We start from the raw sequence: 21,878 nt of genomic DNA, 5'->3' as shown, positions 1-21,878 counted from the left end.
TAATAATAAAAATGCCATAAGACTATCCCCTATTTTGTAGATTTTGTAGCTATAACTTTTGCGCAATCCAATCCAATATACGCTTATTGCAATTTTTTTTACCAAAAATATGTAGAAGAATATACAGTATCTCACAAAAGTGAGTACACCCCTCATATTTTTGTAAATATTTCATTATATCTTTTCATGTGACAACACTGAAGAAATGACACTTTGCTAAGTAGTGAGTGTACAGCTTGTATAACAGTGTAAATTTGCTGTCCCCTCAAAATAACTCAACACACAGCCATTAATGTCTAAACTGTTGGCAACAAAAGTGAGTACACCCCTAACTGAAAATGTCCAAATTGAGCCCAATTAGGCATTTTCCCTCCCCGGTGTCATAGGACTTTGGTGTTATCGCTCTCACTCTCTCATACTGGTCACTGAAAGTTCAACATGGCACTTCATGGCAAATAACTCTCTGAGGATCTGAAAAAAAGGACTGTTGCTCTACATAAAGATGGCCTATGCTATAAGAAGATTGCCAAGACCCTGAAACTGAGCTGCAGCATGGTGGCCACGACCATACAGTGGTTTAACAGGACAGGTTCCACTCAGAACAGGCCTCGCCATGGTCGACCAAAGAAGTTGAGTGCACGTGCTCAGCGTCATATACAGAGCTTGTCTTTGGGAAATACAGGTATGAGTGCTGCCAGCATTGCTACAGAGGTTGGAGGGGTGGGGGGTAGCCTGTCAGTGCTCAGACCATATGCCGCACACTGCATCAAATTGGTCTGCATGGCTGTCATCCCAGAGGAAGCCTCTTCTAAAGATGATGCACAAGAAAGCCTGCAAACAGTTTGCTGAAGACAAGCAGACTAAGGACATGGATTACTGGAACCATGTCCTATGGTTTGATGAGACCAAAATAAATGCATTTGGTTCAGATGGTGTCAAGCATGTGTGGCAGCAACCAGGTGAGGAGTACAAAGACAAGTGTGGCTTGCCTACAGTCAAGCATGGTGGTGGGAGTGTCATGGTCTGGGGCTGCACGAGTGCTGCCGACACTGGGGAGCTACAGTTCATTGAGGGAACCATGAATGGCAACATGTACTGTGACATACTGAAGCAGAGCATGATCATCTCCCTTCGGAGACTGGACCGCAGGACAGTATTCCAACATGATAACGACCCCAAACACACCTCCAAGATGACCACTGCCTTGCTAAAGAAGCTGAGGGTAAAGGTGATGGACTGGCCAAGCATGTCTCCAGACCTAAACCCTATTGAGCATCTGTGGGGCATCCTCAAACAGAAGGTGAAGGAGCACAAGGTCTCTAACATCCACCAGCTCCATGATGTTGTCATGGAGGAGTGGAAGAGAACTCCAGTGGCAACCTGTGAAGCTTTGGTGAACTCCATGCCCAAGAGGGTTAAGGCAGTGCTGGAAAATAGTGGTAGCCACATCAAATATTGACACTTTGGGCCCAATTTGGACATTTTCACTTAGGGGTGTACTCACTTTTGTTGCCAGTGGTTTAGACATTAATGGCTGTGTGTTGAGTTATTTTGAGGGGACAGCAAATTTACACTGTTATACAAGCTGTACGCTCACTACATTACATTGTAGCAAAGTGTCATTTCTTCAGTGTTGTCACATGAAAAGATATAATAAAATATTTACAAAAATGTAAGGGGTGTACTCACTTTTGTAAGATACTGTATATAGGCCTAAACTGAGGATATTTTTGGGGGATATTTATTATAGCAAAAAGTAAAAAATATTGCATTTTTTTAAAATTGTCACTCTTTTTTTGTTTATAGCGCAAAAAATAAAAACCGTAGAGGTGATCAAATACCACCAAAAGAAAGCTCTATTTGTGGGAAAAAAAGGACATCAATTTTGTTTGGGTGCAACGTCGCATGACCGTGCAATTGTCAGTTAAGCCGACGCAGTGCTGAATCGCAAAAAGTGCTCTGGTCAGGAAGGGGGTAAAATCTTCCGGGGCTGAAGCGGTTAATATGATGTCATCAGCAAATAAGCTAATCCTGTGGTTGTAGTCGCTCACTTGGAGGCTGGAAATTAGTTTGTAGTTTTGGATACATTCTGCAGATACATGGTGCAGATCAAGATTAAGTAACTTCCATTAGGGTCTGAGAATTTGTCATGGAGAAGAAAGTCGGTAGCTTTGTTAATGGCCACTAGTACTCCTCTTTTTTTTTTTATCTTGGTTGGATGCTAAGAATACATGTGGGAAGTTTTTGTGGTGACATTCGGGGGTTGCAGATTCTACAAAGTGGGTTTCTTGAGTGCAGATTACATCGCAGTGTGTCTGTTACCCTGTCTGCCACATGCTTTGCGGGGTGATTTAGTCCTTTCACATTTAGCAATAGGATTTTAATTGTCATTTAAGGTGTGGTGTAGTGAGATATATATTGTACTAACATTTCGACTGAGGTAGGAGGCAGTTGTTCCTTCAGTGGAGGTCAGTAGGTAGTGGTGGATCTCCGGATGGTTGCTGGGTGTAGTGGTAGTTGGTTTTTCAAGGTGGTCGCTTAGGTAGTTTTCCGAGGTCTCGTGCATAGAGGGTGAAACAAAAAACAGTACAAGAACAAAACTTTCATAGCTGTACAGCCTTATATAGAATCAAGGGCTGCTATATCCAGAGTGGGGGTAAACAGTTCAAATAAAACTAGCGTGATGGCAAAGGGGCCCCTAAGAGAGACATTAAGTGGTTGGGTGTGATAGCACGTTTTTTAGCTAGGTGTCAGCGGTTTCTGGTGCAGGGATCAGGCTGTGATATGAACCAGGGTTGTGGAATTTTGTCAGATAGGTTGTGAGCTCCAGATTGGGGGGCTTGAGTGGGTATGATGCCCCATTACCCAAGCAGTGAGAGACCTTTCTCTAAATGTAATGGTGAATGACACTTCATTGCATTCCACAATTAGTTTGATGGGGGGTTTCCATTTAAATGTTATGTTGTTGTTACGGAGTGTTTTGGTAATCATATTTAGCTGCCTGCGTAGATCCAGGGTGTATTTGGAGAGGTCAGTATAAATTTGTATGTTTGATAGGGATCAACATGCATATTGCGCATGTTCTGACCAGTTGTCCATCCTCAAGGCCCAGTAACCCAGTGGATGCTCTGTTGGAAAGGTCTCCAAGTCTGCTCTTGCCCCTACATATTCCTGCACCAAGGGTCCTTTTGCAGCCTTTGCAGAATCAGGGAGGCCATGCAGAGTAAATTTGCAGAGGCATGCGATTCTGAGTCCTCTGGGTCACTAAGAATCACATTATCTATAACTACCTCCTCCCAGCCATGTACAACTCCTTGGGTTTCTGGGGACTGAAAACTATCCCTTGAAGACTGCTGCTGAGTGTTACCCTCTACATCCATGCTGACACAATCCTCCTCCTCTTCTTCCTGTGTGTTTGGTAGGCCCGCAGGAATGCTATCTGGATAAAGGGGGCCTTGAGAGGAAAGGAAGTCTTCCTCTTCCTCCCGCTCTTCTGCCTCAAGTGCCCTGTCCAAGATTCCACGAAGCGTGTGCTCCAGCAGGAAGACTAGAGGGACAGTGTCACTGATGCATGCATTGTCACTGCTCACAATTCTTGTGGCCTCCTCAAATGGTGACAGGACAGTGCATGCATCCTTGATCAGTAGCCACTGGTGTGACGAAAAGAAGCCAAGCTCCCCTGACCCTGTCTTGGTGCCATACTTGCACAGGTAATCATTGATGGCCCTCTGCCGTGTGTGCAGCCGCTGCAGCATTGCCAACATTGAGTTCCATCTGGTGGGCAAGTCACAAATGAGGTGTTTGGTGGGCAGGTTGCATTCCCTTTGAATGTCTGCAAGCCTAGCACTGGCATTGTATGAGGAATGACCACAGATTTTTATGGCCTGCTTCAAGAGATCTTGTAAGCCTGGGTACCTGCTGAAGACCCGCTGCATCACCAAATTCAGGACATGTGCCAAACATTTAACATGGGTCAAGTGTACCTGTCGGAGGGCAGAGAGAAGGTTGGGGGCTGGCTTGCCCCCCCCCCCAGAATGCCCGTGAGGTCTGTCTAAGATACATGGAATACTTTGCGGGTAGGGGGGCCATCAATATGCCAGACAATGTCTGAGACATTTTTTAAATAAAAATATATTTTAAACTGAACAAAAATTTGCTTAGATTTACTGCTTGTCTTTCTTTTAGCTGACCATGACTGAAATTTGGTGAGTCCTGAAAATGGCGTGATTGTATAAAATCATAAAGCACTGTTGGGTGTTGTTTACTAAAGGAAAATACACTTTGCACTACAAGTGCACTTGAGACTGCACTGAAACTGCACTTGTAGTGCAAAGTGGATTTTCCTTTAGTAAATAACCCCCATTGTCACTGAAAACACCAACTTTACTACAAAAAATGCTTTTGAGCATTGAAAGAAGAAGCCACACATTCTTGATTCTCAATCTTTTTAATCAAAGCACAATCACATGTGCATTTCTAAAAGGTTTTTAAAACAAACTAACATGTTTGTTGTATAACAATTTTTTAGGTCACATTAAAAAGTCAAAATTGCCTTTTAAGGTAAAACAGGCATGTTTAAAACCAACAAGAAATACACAACTCTGGAACTTACAAAGTTCAACTTTTCTAGAAATGTAAGTCAATATCAGACATGAGTATTTATAAACTGTGTTTGATATTGCGTTCAGCAGATGGGGTGAAGTCACCCCTGGAAAAGCCAAATTTTGAAGATGCAAACAAATTGTCGAATGTCAACATGTGCTAGCTGCCATCATGGGGGATCAATGAACGTGTTTTGTGGGTACAACCCCTTCCTCTCAGCTACTTTATTATTGAGGAAGGGGTTGCACCCACAAAACACGTACATTGATCTCCCATGATAGCAGATAGCACATGTTGACACACTGTGTGCATCTTCAAAATTTGGCTTTTCTATAATATGTCACAAAATTGTAAGAAAAACAAAAAAAACAAAGCACAAATAAGTTAGGGATTTCTAGGGGTTTTAAATTCTCCCTAAAACATCAATGATGTTCTTCATTTTGTTTTTAACATCACTGATGTTTTGCTTCATGTTTTCCAAGTCCCTATTACACCTCATTATCTCCCCAATGAGGATCTGGGCACTTTCACTGGTGAAATTACCTTCATCCACAACATCACGATCACCTAAAATTGTCACAGACCTAGCCGGGACAGAGCCTGTTGGAGAGGACTGAATGCAAGCCTGTTGCCTTTTGATTATGGGCCCTGGATTTTCAATGGAACGGTGCTCTTTGTGGGGTGAATTGGAGGTCGGGTCTGAACTGTACTAATCGGACTCAGTCGTGTATATATGTATATATTGTTTGTTGTTTGATTCTGTTGGGGACTCCTTGCTGTGGATCTGTGTCCCTGAAGAGGGAGGGGGGGTTCCTCCAGCAGCCCCCTGCTGATAAGACTGATTCATTCTGTTGGGACACATCCTGTGAGGAGATGCTGGTGTCATCAACCTGTGTTTATGTTAATTGAGAGAGCTGATCACATTAGCCACCAGCACTGGCTAGGAGACGAATGGTCTAGGCTGAGGAGGGGGTAGATTGTTGTTTGTATTGTTAATTGTAATTAGCTCCAGCTATTGTGTTTATATTAATGTGTGAAGCTCGGTGCCCACAAGTCTGTCATCTGGTCTGGGTACATTTTGTAGTAAATTAGCTCATGTTAATTAGGTTAGCTTTGAGTCATCCCTGCTGTATAAATGTGTGTGAGATCTCAAATAAAAAGTTAGTTCTGATGTACTCCAAGACTGGTGTTGTCTAGTTCTTGGGGTTCCTATAGCCAGATCCATTGGACTCGTGTTCCAGAACTTAGGAAGCGGTATATGACGGAAGCACTCAAGCGGAGTGTGGGACGTTCCGTGACAAAAATAAAAAACAAAAAAACACACCATGTATTATAAATATGCCGGCATCCATCTCTTACCTGAGCCTGTGGTTGCAGACACTCACCTGTTGTGGTGACAATTTCCACCACGTCTCCCTCCTCCTCCTTTGGTTGGATTTGGGGGATTTCCACTTCTTCATGAGGTGGGGGGTCTGTTGTCTCCTCTGATGAGTGGTGTCCTCCGAGTCTTTTCTCCCCTATGTAAAAAAAAATAGGTATACGTAGCACACAGATATTTGATGGCAGAAATAGGAATATGAAACATTGCTTGGAAGTGGGGTACAATTGTCTGTTTTGGCAGAGTTCCAAGATAAGGAAATATTGTTTTCCTTTGTCAAGCTTGAATACTTACCTGTTTTGTACAAGCTTCACAGATGGAGACACCCCTATAGTATACACTGGAGCACCTGTGTGGGCCCCCTAATAAAAAGGGTGTTCTGGTGTCCCACACTAGTGCTCCAGCATCCAGATGTGTAAACAGCTGCTGAGTGTCCTCTCCTTACACAGAATCTAGTTTGCATTTCATTCTAGTTACAAACCCATCTAGACAACAAAATTATTTTCAGAGAAGTAGGCCAGAAAAAATGTATTGAAATGCATCTGGACAAAACATGGTGTTTTATTGGCTGAACGAACAATGTTTCCTACGAACGAATAATGTGTCCATGAACATGAAAGTTGTCATTTTAAACTGTACAACAGTATAAAGAAAAGCACATGGAGCAGCACGAATGTAATAAAAATAAAGAATAGGAACACAGGACAACTACTTACTTTTTTGCAGCACTCTCCTGATCCTTCTATACTGATCGTGCTCCCTTAATTTGAGGCCCGACCACCGCTTCCTCAGTCGATCCTTGGATCGCAGTACCCCAAAATTCCGGTGCAGACTTTTTACAACTTTTGCCATGATCTTGGCCTTTCTGACATTGGGATTGGGGTAAGGTCCATACTTCCCGTCATAGTCTGCCCTCTTCAAAATGTTGACCATCTCCACCATCTCCACAAAGCCCATATTTGATGCCTGAAATCTTCTCCTCCGGGATTGTGACATTTCTGGCTCCGGGCTTTCCTCCTCCTCCTCGTTGCTGTAATTATCACGCACCTGCTCTGTCTCCGCCATGTGCTCTTCCCCACTGCACCGAATGAGAAGGGGTGGGGAATAGACTAGAAAAAACCTCAGGAGCGGACGGAGTTTCATGCATGCGCAGTGTATATAAAGCGTAATACGCGTGCTTAGTACATACAATCTGTGAGCGGAGGAAAGAGTTTAAGAAGCGCCGATCGTGATAACGAAGGTAACATTTAAACTTGGGCCTATACTGCTTAGAGATTGAGACCTATATTGGGACAAGATTAGGAGACTTTAGCCTGACATTAGGGTTTGTCTTGTGTATTGCAGATAAAATGGAGGGCTTCAATGACCACAATTTCCTCCCCTGTTCATAGACAAATACAGGGAGCTGCCCTGTCTGTGGCAGGTGAAACACCCGCATTATAATCATAAACAAAAGAGGTAGGCAGCGCTGGAGAAACTTCTGGAGTTGGTGAAGTTGGTGGTCCCCACGGCAACCATCCCCTATTTAAAAGCCAAAATTGGTGGCCTGAGGAGCACTTATCTTAGGGAACGCAAGAAGGTCCAGGATTCCCAGAGAGCTGCAGCAGATGACGTTTATGTCCCCAGGCTGTGGTACTATGAGAGACTGCGATTTCTGACAGACCAGACTGAAGTCAGGGAATCCCTCTCAACCCTTCCTTCCACTCTTCCACCCTATCTTCCACCCCAGCTGAGGCTTCCGATGTCCAACCTGGGACTTACAGCCAGGAAGAAGTGGAGGAGCCCAGCTTGAGCCAGGTATAGCATTCTTCTACAGATTTCTGGTCAATAAATAAATTATGTTTACTAGATGTTATTATTGATCACTAATTGCTGATTTAACAAAGTGTTTTACATATCAATAGACAGTAGTGGGCAAAAATAATTGGGACAAGAATGAAAAATGCTGGGCTCAGAATGATAGCCTGTTATATTTGTTAACATTCAATTTGCAACAGTCATGAGGTGAAAATTGTGTGTGATTGATGAAGAAAAAACTAAAACTATGTCCCTTTTTCATACACAGGAAGACCTCAGCCAGGAGGAGGCTGTGGAATGTGGCACACAGGAGGAGGCTGTGGAATGTGGCAGCCAGGAGGAGGCAGGGGTTAGTGGCAGCCAGGAGGAGGCAGGGGTAAGTGGCAGCCAGGAGGTGGCCGGGCCCAGTAGGAGCCTCACAGAATCCCAGGTTCCTCCCCTCTGCCTTCCAAACAAAAGACCCAGAAAGGGGAGTAACGTGGAGGATTAAGAACTCAGGCTGATTCAGGAGGCTTCTCAGAGCCACCCCCACACGTGAAGAGGCATTTGCCTGCATGGCTGCCACCAAACTGCAGGACATGCAGGAGGGACAACGCCTTATGTGTGAGGACATCCTTTATAAAACATTAACTAAGGGGGAGAGGAGCGAAATCACACCCAAAACCACCTGTGTGAGTTGTATCATCCTCCTCCTCCTCCTACCACAACTCCACCACCACAGACACAGCGTGGAAGGAAGAGTGGAAGGAAGACAAGAAAGTGATGGTCTGGGTTCAGTCTGGTCTGACAAAAGATGCAGGCTCTTGTATGACCACAGCCTGGGGACATAGATGTCATCTGCTACTGTTCATGATCTCTTGGACTTCTGGACCAGATTGTACTCCCTTATATATGGACTCCTCAGGCCACCAATTCTGCAGTAAAATAGTTGATGTGTGCCCTGGGGGCCAAAGGCTTTGCCAATTTCTGCTGTTTCACCAGCGTTGCCTCCCTCTTTCTTTGGTTAGGACCCCTTAATACATTTTTGGAATGTTTTATTATACTCGCCTATGTGTGCTTTCCTTCAAAAAGAACAGTTTGTTTGTGAGGAGGCAGGTACATTTCAAAACTACAATGTGAAATTAACAAGAGACACCAACACCAATCAATCTCTTTGAGATTACATAATACAAGATAATAATGATGTTGTGGCAACTTGACACACAAAACACCAAAACTATTCTGGAGTTAAAAAAAATTAAAAAAAAAAAAGGTCAGGATTTAAAAAAATACCAAAACAATTTTTTAATCTAAAAACATCAAATTTTTTTTTTTTTCGGTAGATGTGACAAATAAAAATATTATATTGATGAAATCATGACAAATAATAAAGAAAAAAGTTTGTGAGAAGTCTGTGTCAATATGAGCACAAAACAACTTCATTCTTCTAGCATTATAAAGAAGAAGAGAGTGCGCTGCATTAAACAATTAAAACATTGCAGTGTGACGAAAGTGCTATATCCATTCCGAATGCTAATTTTACCAGGCCGAGCAGTTCCATCTCGGAATTTATTCTGAGCATGAGTGGCACTTTGTGCGTCGGAATTGTCCACACATGGTCGGAATTGACGCAAACGGATTTTGTTGTCGGAAAATGTCATAGCCTGCTCTCAAACTTTGTGTGTCGGAAATTCCGATGGAAAAAGTCAGATGGAGCCCACACACGGTCGGAATTTCTGACAACAAGCTCTGATCGCACATTTTCCGTCGGAAAATACGACCGTGTGTACAGGGCATTAGAACTGATGCTGGTTTGAAACCAAAGGGTAGTCACACCAAATATTGATGTAATTTGGATGTTTCTTCCGTGTACTCACTTTGCATTTTGTAAATTGATGAAAACGAAACAATTAAAATATATATTTTTTAAAGCATTCTTACTTTACAGCATTTTTTTCACAGCTGTCTAAACCCTTTTCTTTTCAGTCTTAGTTTATTTCAGGGAAAAAAGAGAAACATAATACAAATGGAAATGTAACAGAGAGAAAAAGTTTGCTACATTGAATTCTTACATCACGTGAATACATGAATTGTGTATGAAAGAAGAAAATAATGATATACATCTATACCATATATGAGCATCTGTATATAGTTTGACATAAAGTCTCTGGTTAAACAACAAAATATCACATTGTAAACAAAGGTCTTTAGACACATGGGCAGTGTGTTATATGCGTGGGATCCAATATAAGTTTACTCATGTGGTTTTGCGTATTGGTAATGACGGAGGGAACTCCCCCTACATGATAAGCTGTCGGGACCTTTTTTGCTCACTTATATAAAGTATTTATGTCGTTAAACTAATCTGGGTATATGGTCTTTGTTCACATACTAAGAAAACCTAGTTCAAAACAGAGAGAGAGAAATATATAAAAGAAGGGATGAGAGAATCACTGCGAGAGAAGGCAAAGGATGATGAAAAAAGTGTGGAGCACCCCAGCATGGCTAGCCAGTAGATGGTAATGGGGCATCTCTGACCCATATAGAAAAGTCGTCGGAATAACGAAACATTGCCCACAAGGTCCAGGTGATGGAAAATTGTTCCTCCTTCTCCATTTCCTGTGCCAACAGACGTTCCAAATCTCTAATCTGATCCATCTCCACAACCCAGTCGCCCAAAGAGGGTACCACTGTTGTTCTCCAGTGGCGGGGAATCACTGTCCTGACTGCGGCTATAAAGTGGCGCAATATATCTTTTTTAATCGTTTTGAGGGGGCCTGGAAGCAGAGATAGTAGGGCTATCTCTGGAGTAGGTTTAATTGAGGTCGCCATCAGCCTGCTGTATAGATCAAAGACCTTTTGCCAAAGTTTCCTGATTGGAGGACATTCCCACCAGATGTGGAGCATTGTCCCTCTAGAGGACATGCACCGCCAGCAGGTATCTGACAAGGATGGATTGAACCGTTGGATAGTCGCTGCATCTGTACCACCTCGTTAGTAGCTTAAATCCTTTTTCTTGGGACTTAGTCGCTAAGGAAATCCTATGTGTCAGTATAAAGCTTTTTTGCCAATCAGCAGGGGAGATGGAGTGTTGTAGATCCATTTCCCATTTCTGCGTGTATGTTGGAAGGTCTGGGGCAGATATGTTTAGTAGTATGGGATACAGCAATGATACTACGTGGGCGGGCAGGTCTGATTGTAAAAGTAGTTCGTCAAAGTCTGATGGGTCAGCCAGGATCTCAGAGATGGAGGAGAAAGTACGTACATATGACATTAATTGACCCCTCTGTATCCACATTGTTGGGGGCCCTCTGTTCGTCTGGGGGGTATGTCTGTTCTCAGAGATTGGTCAGCTCATAAAACCTGTGCTAAGCGTCTATGACTATCCCTGTTCCATGGTCCAAATCTGTTACTGTGAACTGCCGGGGGGAAAGCCGGAGTTCCAAAGAGAGGTGTCATTGGGCCCTGTTGTTTAGATAGTTTACCAGTTAAAGTCAGATGATCCCAAATCCGAAGGGTTTGCCGAGTAAGAGCCGTAGAGAATGAACTGTCCTTATGCTGCGCCGTAGGAGTCCACGGCAGGGCGCAAAGATCACCCTCAGTGAGATGCCCCTCCAATTGGACCCACAGCTTGGAGGAGGAGTGATGAAACCACTACGATACGTGTGAGTACCGCCGCCTTATGATACGTAAAAGCATCCGGGACCCCCGCTCCCCCCCGGACCTTCGGGAGGGTCATTGTGTCATATTTTATCCTGGGGCGGTTTCCCTTCCATATGAATTTGGAAAAAATCTGTCGAAGCTTTTGAAAGAACTAGGTGGGAATATATATGGGGATGGTTTGAAAAAGATATAGAAATCTAGGGAGAACATCCATCTTCAAGACATTTACCCTACCCAACCAAGAGAGTTGTTTAGACGCGTATGAAACCAGATCTGCTTGTGTTCTGAGAAGTAGAGGGGTAAAGTTACTGGAAAATAGTTGGGATGCGTCTGTTGGAATATGGATTCCCAGATACTGAATAGTAGTAGAGCTTGTCTTAAAGGGGAAGGAGGCTGAGAGCTGTTGGAGAGCCGCCTTTGGAAGTGAGATGTTGAGAATTTCTGACTTACTATGATTAACTTTAAAGTTATTAACATTTCCATATCTCCTAAATTCTTGCATAATAGCAGGCAGGGATACTTGCGGTTGGGTGACAAACATGAGTAGGTCATCTGCAAATAGAGCCATTTTGGTATGTATAGGGCCTATATTAATACCATGGATAGCCGGATTGTTTCTAATGGCAATGGCCAAATGTTCCATAACTAGAACATAGAGAATGGGGGACAAGGGGCACCCCTGTCTCGTTCCATTGTGGATAGTACATTTTGGAGATAGGGAACCGTTTAGTCTGATCCTAGCGGATGGCGTTGTATAGAGGGACATTATTCTGGAGATCATGTTCCGGCCTAAGCCTAACTGCTGTAGGGAGAGGTGAAGGAATTGCCAGTCGACACGGTCAAACGCTTTCTCTGCGTCAACCATAAGGAGGCACAATGGGACATTATGTGTCCGAGCGTAATCCGTAATGAGAAGTGTTTTCAGGGTGTTATCCCTCGCCTCTCTTCCACTCACAAAGCCCACCTGATCTAGGTGTATTAAGCGGGGTAATAATGGTTGTAGTCTATTAGCTAGCACCTTCGCATATATCTTTAGATCTACTCCTATCAGCGATGTGGGTCGGTAATTGGCACAAATAGTCGGGTCTTTGTCTGGTTTTGGAATGAGGGTTATATGAGCCTCTAGTGTTTGCGGCTGGAATACTGAGCTGTCAGATATGGAGTTAAACACTTTTGTTAAGAAGGGGGTAAGGAAGGGGGCAAATTGTTTGTAGAATTTTGGGGTGAAGCCATCAGGGCCCGGGCTTTTTCCAGATGGGGTAGATGCAATGGCGCGGGCTACCTCATCTTCCGATATTGGATCCTCAAGATCCTCTATCATTGCATCATCTAAAGTAGGAAGTGCAGTTTGTGCAATATATGATGCCTGTGTTTCTGCTGTACCGGATGTAGATTCATTGGGGTTTGCCAAAGGTATGCTATATAGGGATTGGTAGAAGTCTCGGAATACCTGTCCCATCTCGGCTGGCGCTGAGACAGTCTTCCCGGTCCTGTCTTGAATGTGAGGTATAAAGGTGTTAGGTTGTTTGGAATGTAGGGTGCGAGCTAGCGATCTACCACATTTATCTTTAAATTTGTATTGGTGAAAGGCTAGTTTGTTCGCAAATGTACGTGCTGACGCTTCGTATAGTTCCTTAAGCTGAGTGTGAGCGGTAGAAACCTCCGCAAGCACCTCCGCTGTGGGGGAACGCTTATGAGTAATCTCAAGCGTTTTGAGTTTGTGTACCGCCGCAGTTATTGCCGCTGAGCGTTCTTTTTTCAGGCGAGCGCCCAATTGGATAAATCTACCCCGCAAGACCACCTTTAATGCCTCCCATTGAATCGGTGGTGAAGTGTCGTCAGAGCTGTGGTCCACAAAAAAGTTAGTTATAGTCTCTGCTATCTGTGCATCGAAGCCTGGTTCAGTTAGTAATGAGTCATTTAACCTCCAGGTCCATTCTTTTATTGGGGTAGAAGGGACCGCAAGCGTCAGGGATATTGGTGAGTGGTCGGACCAAACCATAGGATCTGTGTCACATTTTGGGGACCAGTCTAAGCAGCCGTGGTCTATTAAAAAGTAATCTAGACGGCTGTAGGAACGATGCACGCTGGAGAAGTGTGTGTAGTTTCGATATTCCGGATATAGTATCCACCATACATCAACAAGATGCATGTTATATATGGCATGTTTTAGAACCCGCAGTTTAGGAAAGGAAACAGAGGAACAGGATGTTGAGGAATCCAATAATGGGTCCAGGGGAGTATTGAAGTCCCCTCCAAGTATGAGTTTACCTTCAGTAAAATCTGCCAGAATCTTTAAATACTGCAAGGCTGAAGGGACTTGATGTGTGTTAGGTAAATAAATATTGGCTATTGTAAATTTAGTCCCCCAAAGGGATATCTTTACAAAGACGTATCTGCCCTGTGGGTCTGTCATATAGTCAAGCAATTCGATAGGGAGTGTTTTGTGAAATGCAATAGATACTCCCTTAGATTTTTGTGTCGGGTTGGTACTGTGGAACCACTTATTAAAGTATCTGTTGGAGCAGGAAGGAGTAGAGTCAGATTGGAAGTGGGTCTCCTGCAGTAAGAGCACTTTAACCTGTCTTTTGTGCATCTGATATAGAATTTGCCCACGTTTGGAGGCAATGTTAAGCCCATTTACATTATATGAACAAAATTTCACCTGCGGGTGTGAGGTCACCGTGTGAGCCATGCTGGGGTGCTATAGGTTATAGAAAAAAAAAGGGAGGAAGGTTTGCAGAGTGGAGAGCAGTACTGAGCAAAATAATAAAAAAGTGAATACGCAAGTGTGGGGAGTGGGAGAAAGGAATAGGGCAATTTGGTAAGAATAAAGATAAGAGAAGGGGAAACACAAAACAAAAACAAAGAACAAAAAAAAAAAGAAAAAAAAGTAAGGTGTAAAGGAAAAGACACCTAATAATATGTGTCTGAGATACTAGTGAGTCTGCTAACGCAGAACACTGCGTGAAATATCACGTGCTAGGCACAAACAGTGCCCGTCCTATCGTGGGGGGGAGGTCGAGATGAATGGACCTGAGTCGTGGTCCCGACAGCGAATCAGGCAAATAAAAATTATATGTCGCACACTGAACATTTGATCCGCTTGTGAAGCAAGCGACAACTTTTTCCTATAAGAATAAGGATAGTATCTTCTGGGTGGGATTGAAATGACTCCCACCGCAACACAGAAGTACATGGGTGGGGCGAGGGACTGTGAACTAAACCTTGCTATGTTTGTTATTCCCCTTCTGGTACATAGCCTCTATTCCTAAATCTCATCAGATATATAAGGCCAGTTGGTTCAGACTCGTGAATTTGTTTGTCTTTACCTATTTATCAAAATAATAGAAACCCATTTCTATGAACTACTTTTGATGATAACAGTTGGGAACATCCAACTAAATTTGTGGATAAGATTCAGGTATTTAGCCTAAGGGCACATAACTATAACACTTATATTAGTTCCTGTGTGTAGAAAGATTATTCAGCTAAACCCACCATATACATATATATAGGGTGGGGGGGGAGCGGAGGATCCGCCCACGGACGCCACTAACCACCCGTGGGTGGCACCCTAAGACCTGTATCTCGTGAAGCAGAGATTAAGTAAAACCGGTGCTCAGAGCCCCCCAGAGCGGCATCCCACACCCCCACCATCAACCCCCCAACACATACATCAAAGGGGGGGTGAGAGAGAACAATTTGGAATGGAACATAAAAACATAGAAAAAACGATTTAGTGCAACGTGGCATTACCTGGCGCCCGTCACAGTGAGGGTCACAGAGTGACTATTACCTAAGCTCTCTCCCGAACCCCAGCCAGTTATTAAATCGGCAAAGAGCAGGGAAAGAGCTAGTATTTCCAAGTCCTATACTTACAAAACCTCTTTCCAAGACTACTAGAGAGCTCTGATTTTAAAGAAGAGGAAAGACACAGTCTGAGGGTCATATATAAAACATGACTCCAGAAAAATGGCAAGACCACCGGGACCTCTCTGTAGAATGGAAGACAGGTCAAGGCGGTACAAGACATCAGTCCCCAGCAAGCTGTTGTATCAATCTTCTGGGGAGGTAGGACCCCTTATCCCCGGGCCGGAGGAGGCTGATCTAGACCTAAGACATCTACGGCGCTGTGGGAGTGAGCCAAGTCCCATCTGTCGTACTCGATCGTCCGGAGGATCCAGCCAGTTTAAGACATCTACCAGTTCTTGCTCGATAAAGAGGAAAAAGTCCGGCAGTTGATCTGGGTCTGATAGCGTGAACCTGCTTACTCCTCTGGTCACCTTGATGCTGAAGGAGTGTCCCCATGTGTATGAAGCTCCGGCTTGTCGTATAAGGTCGAGGAGAGGACGCACCACACGATGCATGTACAGCGTATTGTGAGACAAGTCCGGGTATAGGTGTATAGGGGCTCCAAAAAAGTCTAATGAACCCAGGCTCCAAGCCTTTCGCATGACCTCTTCCTTCAATGTGAAGTAGTGGACCCGACAAAGAACATCTCGGGGGCGACCATCTCGTGCCCCCTCCGGACCTCCCACTCTGTGAACACGGTCTATTTCAATTGGTGATGTTGCCTCCCTCCCTAGTACTTTATTGAGGATAGCTATGACAGTGGGTTTCAGCTCTGTTCCAGATGTTGCCTCTGGTATGCCTTGCAGCCTAATGTTATTTCGGCGACTGCGATTTTCGCTGTCTTCTATGCGGAGTTGCTGATGGCGTAGGCGACGGAGGTGTGCCGCGTTTGAGGTTTCAAGTGCTGTTATACGTGCTTCATGGTCATCTTGAGCAGTGGTTAAGACTGACACTGCTTCCTCATTTGCTGTGACTTGTTGTCTAAGAGCATTTAACTCCACGTGAAGGGATTCTTCCATTTTGCTTGCCCATGATTCAAAATCCATTCTGAAGGCAGAAAGGAGGGCTGAAGCTTCCGTTCTGATGGGCTCTCCTGACAGGGGCTGTGAGACTGACTGAGATTCCCTAGTGCCTGCATCTAGCGGTGCGACTGAGCTCACGGATGAGGCCGAGGGTTCACCCCCGGGGTCTTTGAGTCTCGTATTGTTATCCTCCACCGTGTCTGCTGAAGTGGTAGGTGGAGGTTTGGTCTTTCCTGTGGTACGGCCAGGCGCCATCTTGTCTTTGGGGGTCCGAGGGTCGTTAGGCGCCGTTCTAAGAAGATATCTTTGTATGGTGCCTTTATGAGGGTCAGTGAGTTCTGAGGAGTGTGAGCCAGTTGTCGCCATGTATGTCTCAAGTGCGCTATGCTGTAAACATAGCCTGTCGCTGTCGGGGTGGCACGGTGCTCAGGGACAGGAGTCCTCAGCCATCCATACTTAGGATCTCATTAACTGGGCCAAACTTCCAGTGGGGTGAGGGGGGGGGCTGGAGGGGAGAGGCAGGAGCCCAGGTAATGTCTCCAGGAGGGCAGTGAGAGACCTTCAGGACCCAGGTTATGGCACAGGGAGAGCGGCTCTGTTGTAGGGGAGTAAAGTATCTGGGTCTGGAGGCTCTGTCCGGGCTAGTAGGCCTCAAGATGGCGGCAGCAGGCCTCCAGGAGCGGCCTCCGTGTTCTATCTAATGTCTGTTTGGGCCCCCTCACCCTGCAGCACCCTCCCAGGGATGCCCGGCCTCTTTATGTAGCGGTCCGCTGTCTCTCCGTCCGCTGATCGCGGAACCGGAGGTCGGGGATGCAAAATGAACAGTAGGCCCCAAGTTGGCGGCGGCCGCGGCCTCCGGGTGTGGCTTCTGTGAGCCTCCTTACAGTTATTTAGGCCCCCTCACCTTGCAGCACCTTCCCCAGGATGTCCGGCTTCCCCTGTGCGGCGATCCGTTTCCTCTCCGCCCGCGGATCACGGTACCGGAGGTCGGGGATGTAGGAGGCACAGTAGGCCTCAAGATGGTGGCGGCCTGTAGCAGTTATAGGCCCGGCCGTGGGCCTGCGGACTCCAAAGCGGCTCGCCAGCTGCAATAATCCCCTCTGGGAATCAAGCAGGTGTCTCCTGGGGATGGCTGGGGAGAATTTCCAAGCTCTCCTGTCTCCAGAACCCTCCGGATGGCTGTGGATGGTAGCCAGCCAAGCGGAGCTCCTCTGGAGCACGTCCTTCTCGTTCGCCGGTCGGCCACGCCTGTCTAAACCCTTTTAACGGCACTGTACATCTAGGGGACATTCTCCCTTCTTTTATTTTATTTTTACTAGTTTTTTGTCCTTTCTTTGGGACTTTATATACACGTGTTTTCTTTTTCAAAAACGTGTTTAAAAATAGTTTTAGTTTTCATTATAATATTTTTTTAAATCTATATAGCCTCATCCACGGAGCATTTATTATTTATTTATTTATTACAGTATGTATCATTTATTATATATTATTTTATGTTGTATCCACAATCCTTATACTTATGTCTGTACTCTGTAATACTTGTGTTTTTATTTTAACCTTTGTACAGATATTATGTCCATTATATTTGTTGTTGGTTGCGTTTTGACCATTAGGGAGTCTATTCTCTGTGCTGGACCAGTATATTTTTATTGCTGTTCACTCTGGCTTTCCTCAGGCTTGAAAAAATGGATCCACCCCAAAATGAGCTGTCATAGCAACCCTGATGTCCCTCTAACCGGTACCAGCCAGTGCTCTGAGCGAGTGGTGCTTTCCCCTCTCTGAGCTGCAATTAGCTCCAGTGGTCCCATTCTGTGTATACAGAACCTACTATGACTCACTGCAACACTTACCTTGTTACATAGTTACATAGTAGGTGAGGTTGAAAAAAGACACAAGTCTATCAAGTCCAACCTATGTGTGTGATTATATGTCAGTATTACCTTGTATTTCCCTGTATGTTGTGGTCATTCAGGTGCTTATCTAATAGTTTCTTGAAACTATCGATGCTCCCCAGAGGGAATTTCACATCCTTGCCGCTCTTACAGAAAAGAACCCTCTACGTAGTTTAAGGTTAAACCTCTTTTCTTCTAATCTTAATGAGTGGCCACAAGTCTTGTTAAATTCCCTTCCGCTAAAAAGTTTTATCCCTATTGTGGGGTCACCAGTAAGGTATTTGTAAATTGAAATCATATCCCCTCTCAAGCGTCTCTTCTCCAGAGAGAATAAGTTCAGTGCTCGCAACCTTTCCTCATAACTAATATCCTCCAGACCCTTTATTAGCTTTGTTGCCCTTCTTTGTACTCGCCCATTTCCAGTACATCCTTCCTGAGGACTGGTGCCCAGAACTGGACAGCATACTCTAGGTGCAGCCGGACAAGAGTCTTGTAGAGAGAGAGAATTATCGTTTTACCTCTGGAATTAATCCCCATTTTAATGCATGCCAATATCATGTTTGCTTTGTTAGCAGCAGCTTGGCATTGCATGACATTGCTGAGCCTATCATCTACTAGGACACCCAGGTCCTTTTCCATCCTAGATTCTCCCAGAGGTTCTCCCCCCAGTGTATAGAATGCATTCATATTTTTGCCACCCAAATGCATTATTTTACATTTTTCTACATTGAACCTCATTTGCCATGTAGTTGCCCACCCCATTAATTTGTTCAGATCTTTTTGCAAGGTTTCCACATCCTAGAGAAGTTATTGCCCTGCTTAGCTTAGTATTGTCCGCAAATACAGAGATTAAACTGTTTACCCCATCCTCCAGGTCGTTTATGAACAAATTAAACAGGATTGGTCCCAGCAGAGAACCCTGGGGGACCCCACTACCCACCCCTGACCATTCCGAGTACTCCCCATTTATCACCACCCTCTGAACTCACCCTTGAAGCCAGTTTTCAATCCATGTATGCACCCTATGGTCCACGCCAATGGACCTTATTTTGTACAGTAAACGTTTATGGGGGACTGTGTCAAATGCTTTTGAAAAATCCAGATACACCACGTCTATGGGCCTTTCTGTAACACCTCCCTATCTAGTTGACAGGTATGGGAATGCTGAGAAGCCCAGTGTTCCCAGATTGGATCTCAACTCTCATGAGTTATGCCCCGTACACACGGTCGGATTTTCTGATGGAAAATGTCCGATCGCAGCGTGTTGTCGGAAATTCCGACCGTGTGTGGGCTCCATCGGACATTTTCCATCGGATTTTCCGACACACAAAATTTGAGAGCAGGCTATAAAATTTTTCAACAACAAAATCCGATGGCGTCAATTCCGACCGTGTGTGGCCTGTTCCGATGCACAAAGTGCCACGCATGCTCAGAAGAAATTCTGAGACGGAACAGCATGGTCTGGTAAACTTAGCGTTCGCAATGGATACAACACTTTCGTCACGGTGCAGTGTTAAAAATGGTTTAATACAGCGCACTCTCTTCTTCTTTATAATGTGAGAAGAATGAAGTAGTTTTGCTGCTTATATTCACACAGACTTCTCACAAACTTCTTTCTTTATTATTTATCGGGATTCCCTCAATATATTTTGATTTGTCACATCTGACAAAAATATTTTTTTTTTTAAAGGCATTTTTTTTTTTTTTTTTAGGTTTGTATTTTTTCCAAGGCTGATCTTTGTTTTATTTTATTTTTAGTTTTACTCCAGAATATTTTTGTGTGCGTTTTATGTGTCAAGTTACCAAAACACCATTGATATCTTATATTATTTAATCTCATGGAGATTGTTTGGTGTTGGTGTCCCTTGTTAATTTCACATTGTACTTTAGAAATGTACCTGCCTCCTCACAAACAAACTGTCCTTTTTGAAGGAAAACACACATAGGCAAGTATAATTGAAACCAAAGATCCTTTATTAAGGGCTCAGAACCAAACAAAGAGGGAGGCAACACTGGAGAAACAGCAGAAATTAGCAAAGCCTTGGACCCCCAGGGCAGACATCAATTCTTTAACATTAAAATTGGTGGCCTGAGGAGTCCATATGTAAGGGAGTGCAGTCTGGTCCAGAAGTCCCAGAGATCCGGAAAGCAGCAGATGACATCTGTGTCCCCAGGCTGTGGTACCACAAGAGGCTGCATCTTTTGCCAGACCAGACTGGACCCAGGTCATCACTTTCTGGTCTTCTTTCCACGCTTCCTTCCCGGCTGTGGCTCTGCTGTTGGAGATGTGGCAGGAGGAGGAGTAGGACCTGGAGGAGGAGGAGGACTAGTAGGACCTGGAGGAGGAGAAGTAGAAGGACCTGGAGGAGGAGGAGGAGGACCATGTGTGAGGTCACAAATGTGGGTAGCAGATGTTATTTGGCCCCTCAACCCCTTATTGAGAGCTTCCAACATTAATGACTCACACATGAGTTGTTGGCCCTCCTCCATCTGCTGCATTTTACAGGCAATTATGCCAGCAAAGTCCTCCTCCACAGTGTGGGGGGCTGTCAGGGCCTCTGTAGCCTTCCAAAAGAGGCCTATGGCAGCCTCCTCCAGGGTACTCCTCTTCCTGCCACTTTCTCTTTGCGGGTGTAGGGGAGGGACCTGCATATCAGGCAGCCTGCTCGGCCCAGCCACCTCCTGGCTGAGACTTCCCTGTGTATGAAAAAGGGACATGGTTTTAGTTTCTCCATCATCAATCCCAAGCATAAATTAGTACTCCAAACTAACATCTAGTTAACATCATTGATTGGGCAACCTTAACTATTTAGAGGAATGCTATACCTGGCTCAAGCTGGGCTCCTCCACATGTTGCTTCCTGGAAGGCCCAGGTTGGGCTTCAGAAGCCTCAGCTGGGGGGGAAGGAAGCGTGGAAGGAAGACTGGAGAGTGATAACCTGGGTTCAGTCTGGCCTGCCAGAAAATGCAGCCTGCCATAGTACCACATCCTGGGGACATAGATGTCATCTGCAGCTCCGGATCTCTGGGAATCCTGGACCTTCTTGTGCTCCCTTAGATAAGTGCTCCTCAGGCCACCAATTAGGATCTTCAAATAAGTGGTGTCTGCCGTGGGGATCACCTGCTTCACAATTTCCAGCAATTGATCCAGTGCTGCCTTCCTCTTTGTTTGGTTCTTATAATGTGCGTGGTTTATCTGCCACACCACAGACAAGGCAGCTCCCTGAACATGTCAATGAAGATTGCCATAAAGTCGGTATCGTTCAAGATATCCATTTTCACTGCAAGACACAACACAAGACAAACCCTAATGTCAGGCAAAACTCTCCTAATCTAGTTACAATATAGGCCTCAATCTAGAAGCAGTATAGGCCCAAGTTATCACGATTGGCGCCTCCAATACTCCATCCTCCGCTCACAGATCATACGTACTACGCACGCATGTTACGCTTTATACACACTGCGCATGCGTGTAACTCCGCCCGCCCCTGACGTTCTTTCTAGTCTATTCCCCGCCCCTTTTCGTTCGGCGCAGTGGGTGAAGAGCACATGGCGGAGTCAGAGCAGGTGCATGCTAATTATAGCAACGAGGAGGAGGAGGAGGAAAGCCCAGATCCGGAAACGTCCCGATCCAGAAGGAGACGATTTAAGGCCTCAAATATGTCCTTTGGGGATATGTTGGAGATGGTCA

The sequence above is a fragment of the Aquarana catesbeiana genome, linkage group LG02, assembly GCF_042186555.1.
Source record: "Aquarana catesbeiana isolate 2022-GZ linkage group LG02, ASM4218655v1, whole genome shotgun sequence".
In the NCBI taxonomy this organism is placed as follows: Eukaryota; Metazoa; Chordata; class Amphibia; order Anura; family Ranidae; genus Aquarana; species Aquarana catesbeiana.
The sequence above is the reverse complement of the archived record's forward strand: the minus strand, read 5'-3'. Positions refer to the sequence as shown.